We start from the raw sequence: 6000 nt of genomic DNA, 5'->3' as shown, positions 1-6000 counted from the left end.
TCGAAATAACTAGACTGCACAATGATTTCAGTCGATTTCCGCATCATCGCCAACAGTTTTCCATTTTAAAATTTCCCCGATATCGTGCACCGAAGCTCTCATTACTTCTGAAACAATTATGTATCGTCTCGAGATAAAATTGAATTCAAACGGATGCACTACGTTGTACAACTCCAGTGCGATCAATCCAATTCAGCCGGAATTAATGACCTTGTTTTTTTGGTTGCACGTGTTCCACCACTGCATAGAGACACACTGAGATTACCATCAACACTTAGATGAATAAGTACCATTCTACGACGTACCATTGTTGTGACAGGGTTTGATAATCACATTCAAACCATTTAAAATGACTGAAAAAGAGACTATTATGTATTGCTAAAATGACACAATAATTCGTATTGATCCGGCATTTTCACGGTCATCTCGCTCCTTTCCGGCCCGGAATCGTGTAATTGCATTAAAATCGCTTGACGTCCGTCCCTTGTATTATAAATATTTTCTCGGAGAGCTGGGAGATTAATTTTTTTCCAAATAAGAGAAACAATCTCGCGCTAGCGGAAATACGGCATTGCCGCATCTTTGTTATGAATTTTTTAATTAAAACACTTTCCAAGGTTTCGCAACATCAAAATATTGGAAAGAAAGTTAATTATTTCGTATTGTGATATCTGGTTACTTTAGGAACCAATTCCGTTTTTAATGGCACAATTAAAAGTTAAAGAGTCTTGTCGGAAATGTTCTTTTAAAACAACGTCGCCGGATTGCTTGTTGTGTTGAAAGCGTTTTGTTTTAAACTTGTTTGTGATGGGCTTTTATTTTGAGGTACTTTCCGTGAGGTGCAAAAGTGCTGAGGTGCGGGTCGGGACCGCGAGATGGCGCGGAGAGTTCAGCGGAGAACAAAACGCGTTGGAATTACGTTAATGTTTAGAGAGACTTCAGTTTATACAGTTTCTTTATATCATGTTTGAAAATTAGAAATTTGGATCGTACTGTCACTGCGAGTGTCTGAAGTGGCGCTGTAATCGCGTTTTTTCTACAAGAACGAATTTCAGCTACCTGAGTCGACAGGCCCGCTAAATTCATGGTCAGAAAATTTTTTCATTAATAAATAATTTAATTCGTTCCATGGTTTTTTACAGACCATTATAAATAATTTTAACATACTAATCGTCGAAAATATAAGGCAAGTTCTTCCGAAGTCTCGAAGTAGCCATAAAAACAAAAACACATATTTCATAATGTTTATTTGTGCCGGTTTATAATTTGGGAGAGTTGGGAGATTATTTTATTTTTATCTAGATAAATAACGACCATCTAAAGTTAAAATGTTACAAAGGTTAAATACAATCTGGTTTGTTTGTGAAACATCTCGCCATTTAATATAATTGTGCAGCTTTTAAAATAATTAGTTGGAACAACAAGTGCACCCAAAACGGTACAACAAGCAGCTGCTTGACGTGATTTATTGCAAACTAAACTATTTTTTAAGTAAAGTATAAAATCACTGCAAGTACTCATAAAACATTGTTATTCAATCTGAATTTTTTGCGAAAATTTAGATGCTTAAGTGAATAACTCAAGGCGGATTCATAAACCACAACTACAGGAGTATGTTATTTTACAAAATTTAAATGCTATTTATTATGAAAAATTTGTGGTGACGTCGTCACAGTGGTGCGGATGATTGGATAAATTTCGGTTAGTGTTTTGCCGTCTACACCATATTCCTAAAATACATTTAAAATTTGACCACAATCGGTCCAGTAATTTCGGAGATTAGCTATATCTAATAAAAATCAGTCTTATCTTAGCAGGTACTAGCCCCGCCCACCCACCCTATATTTTCTTATAGGGTATGTCATCTGCCAAAATCAGTTTTGTCTTAGCAAATACTAACCCGGCTCACTCGCGTTCTTCTGATTCTAATAAGTAATTTGATTTTTGTTCGATATAAGTTTCACCTTTCATTCCGAGCAGATAAAATGAATCTCTGAAATGGGGACGGGGTGGGTGGGCGGTGTTAATTATATGTTTTTCGGTAGAGTGGGAGTGGCTGTTAAAAAAAGCGCTATTCGTATTTTTTTTTTTACAGTATTTGCTATAAGATTTATTTCTTATTTCAAAAGAAACAATGATAGAATAGGTGGGTGGGCGGAGCTAAGTTTAACTTTTTCCTACAGAGTCTTTTAAGCAAGCAATAAGAATTTTCCTACTTATAGTTATTAAAATAAAATAACTAAATGTTTTGTTCAAGGTTTCGTTGAGAAGAACAATAATTGCCTATTAAGGCATATTTTAGTAACAATATAGAAGATATCTCCGATTAGGAAAAATAATTACTTATATGTTTAAAATAACACTAACTATAACGTTACTATTGTGTTTTAAGTTTACTGAAATTTATTAAATGGGACTTTCTTTCAATAGATTTTAACTTTCTGGTACTAATAAATACGTTAAGGGTGTTATTACGCTGAAATGAAAAAAAAATCAGTGATAAAATTAAACATTGTTAAGAAAAATTTAGGGTTCACTTTTATATCGATTTTTGTGATAATGAAACCAGTGCTGTTTTAGTGTAACAACAGCCTTAACAGTGGTATGTACAGTACATTTCGTAGAAAATTGTTTAACAAAGTTGGGTCACTAATCCATTTTTTGCGCTACACAACTAAAATTTTATCTTTTAACGATAGTTTCTCCACATTTCATAACTCTTAGGGCATGAAAACATAGGTTTCCTATTTACGTCTGTTTGTCTGTCGTCTGTGTAAATTTTTATTAGGCAAACGTCATTTTTCGCAGTAAAGGATATTTATTTATTTTAAAATACTGCCCTCCTGTATTTGTGGTTTATGAATCCACCTATCATTATTATTAATTTTTTTGTTGCTTAATTCTTCCTGTACTTTAGATACATAAGACGCAGTTTGACGACTGGGTCAATCCCCGGGCTTTTCCAATTAATTTTTTTATTGATCAAATCAAGAATTGTTCAGCCCGTTTTCTCGCAAATATAAGACTACAGTAAAGTCGCGCTCGTCTAGATTTAATACTAATAAAATAATTATTATCATGCAGCTCCTCAACCAAAATAATATTCAGACCGTTTTGCTCCATTGTAGTTTAATTATTACTCTACTTATATTTAGTTTTCTTTTTAACACAAATGCGTGCTTAATAGTCGAATTCTTTCGAAGTACATATAAAGATAAACAGTCGGTGTTAAGCCTGTACTCAGAACACAATTTTCCCATTTTCTGCTTTAAATATATTTCAAACTGTACTTTAACAGACCAGAGATGCCATTATTGTAACTCATTGGGGTTTTCATAAAAAAATTAAAAATGGCAAAATAAAATTTTATAATATTTTGAAGAAATTGTATTTGTTCGACTGTACTTTAGTGGCGAGGGAACTCCAGTCTAAATAACCTTAGATCAATTTTTTTATAATGAATTAAATTTGTAAAAATATATAGGGTGTTCGTTTTGAAAAAATACAATATTAGTGTCCAACGTTATAAAGAAACGCCATATACTTATTTGCAAACGAGTGTAAAGTAGAGTCCATCAAATAGTGAAACTTGATTTTGTGTTTATTAGAAACCACCAATAAACTGCTTAGAATTAAAGTGATATTCACTGTTTGCCGGATTCTACTCTAATTTGTAGTCCTAAATATGGAAATCAAAGATTTTTTTATAGCTCACTCATTCATCATCACACCGTTGAGGCGTCCTGTATATTGAAATAGACATTTGGATATGCAAGATTGTGGTTCTGCTTGTGAAAAGAGCAGAGTTAAAAGTTTTTTTTTACCATTCTTCAAACGATATTTTTGCCATATCCGACAGAACTGATCTCCAATTGGATTATTAAATGATTTTGTTGTCAAATTTTATATGTAGCATTTGTTAGGAGTGTATATAGAATGATAGTAAAACATTAATCAAACTTTGTCTAAGCATCCCCAATTCCCCATCAACAATTTGGTAACGTCAAATGAACTTTTTTCATATATCTAAATTTTTTAAAATATCATATGTACTTGTAGTTTAGGAATCCGCGTTGATTTTTTACCCTTAGCATTCAGATTTTCGCAAAAAAAAACGAACTGCGGACTAATAAATGAGCTATTCTTTTTTTAATTATACTATATATAATATATTATTAATATTTCTACCTATGAATGATTAGTAAAACGTTCACAAAAATTTCTCCTATCAACCCCGCCTATACTGTAAAGACGTCACCTAAAATTTTTGATAATAAATACCAATTAAATTATATAGAATAACATCCTTTTGTATTTATGGCTTATGAATCTGCCTCGAGTTTTCCTATAGGCATCCAGATTTCGCAGGAAAAATCCCAATTGATTAACAATTTTTACATTTCAATATAAGCGGTATTTTGAAAAAGGAAAAAAAATGGATACGAAAGAAAATCTTGAAATAATAATAATTGGTCTAGTAATTTTCGCTATTTCGTTTAACTTGTGTTTTCCTACTCTAACTTACCAAAAAAACGTAATACGATTACAATTTTCAATTTATTGTGTTTATTTACTTTCTGTCTTAAATTCCACTAACATTACTATATATATTTGTTTATACAGGGTGTCTGGAAAATGATGGATTAACTCTACGCTATGCTCTTAAAAATCAAGTGGTGAGTCTGGGAAAAATAGTCAAAAATCCTTCTCACATTAACAACTAAACAACACATTATCACAATAAGTAGTAACAAGCTCTTAAAAATCAAGTGGTGTGTCTAGGAAAAATAGTCAAAAATCCTTCTCACATTAACAACTAAACAACACATTCATTATCACAATAACTAGTAACAAAACTTTTAGTAAATATTTCTCTCGCCCATGATCATGTTTAATTACCATTTCAGTTAGAAAGTACAAAAATATTGTTACGTTGAAAGGGTGTTTAAAATCGGCATGGGTAAAACTCAGTAACTTATTTTTTAGTAACTCAAATTTACACGACACAGCGATTATGTATAAAATAATTTCGGCGCAACTTGACTGAATTCATTCACTGGACTCGACTCGCTGACTGAATAATCCTCGTTGCTGACGGTGGCCTCTATTTAAACCCATACGTACCTTTGGATGGATCGCGAACCCACTCCAGACTTGTCTTTATGCCAACGCTGCCCGGCCGCCGTCACCGATGATGAGTTACTTCGTCGCCGCACACACTAGAAACCCATAGGCGTCAGACTGGGACAACAATGTTTGCCTGATATAAAGCGACAAGCAAAAATCGAATAAGCAGTTTGACCTGTCAAAAATTGTCAAAGTTTAAAAATTTGGCAGTTAATTTTAGGTCCCCTGACGTTTTATTTTCGGATAAATTTAAAGGAATTTGGCGTTTTCTTTATGAATTAGAAAAAGTTTTGAGTGCGGCAGTGTTTTTCTTTGTTTTTCTTTTTTTTTTTAATTTGGGAGACTCTTTGGTATCCATGGTGTATACCTTTGGGAGCCCATGGAGATTTTTTGAGTTAATTTTGAGACCCCGTTTTTTTTTTAAATTTAAGACAATCTTAAGGTTTTAGGTATTCCTGCTTGGAAGGTATTTGAAAGTGCTTTGGAGCCTCTAGTGTCTTTTCTTATAACAATTTAATTAAATTTCTTATAGGATCATTTACTAAAATCAGTTTTAACAGGTACTAGCCCCACCCACCCACCCTCTCTTCTCTTGAAGGGTATCTCATTTGCCAAATTCAGTCTTATCTTGGCAGCTACTAGCCCCAACCTCTCTTTTCTTAGAGGGTATTTCATTTGCCAAAATCAGTTTTATCTTAGCTGGTACTAGCCCCGCCCACCCGCCCTCGCTTCTCTTGCAGGATATCTCATTTGCCAAAGTCAGTCTTATCTTGGCAGCTACTAGCCCCAACTTCTCTTTTCTTAGAGGGTATTTCATTTGTCAAAATCAGTTTTATCTTAGCTGGTACTAGCCCCGCCCACCCGCCCTCGCTT

At 33.5% G+C, this 6000-nt stretch overlaps 1 protein-coding gene across 1 annotated transcript in view; it reads left to right on the top strand.

Moving 5' to 3' along the window:
* Nucleotides 1-4651: 4651 nt before the first annotated feature.
* LOC135127782 (limbic system-associated membrane protein) overlaps nt 4652-6000 on the top strand; it is an 829211-nt gene continuing 827862 nt past the window's right edge. Inside the window, exon 1 of the mRNA XM_064054398.1 lies at nt 4652-4676. The gene's annotated coding sequence lies outside the window, so the exon portion shown is untranslated. The remainder of the gene's footprint in view (nt 4677-6000) is intronic.

Source organism: Zophobas morio, unplaced genomic scaffold (genome assembly GCF_036711695.1).
Source record: "Zophobas morio isolate AGI-343-1 ecotype UQ-CSIRO unplaced genomic scaffold, CSIRO_AGI_Zmor_V1 ptg000012l, whole genome shotgun sequence".
Taxonomy (NCBI): domain Eukaryota; kingdom Metazoa; phylum Arthropoda; class Insecta; order Coleoptera; family Tenebrionidae; genus Zophobas; species Zophobas morio.
This window is presented reverse-complemented; position numbering and strand designations above follow the sequence as displayed.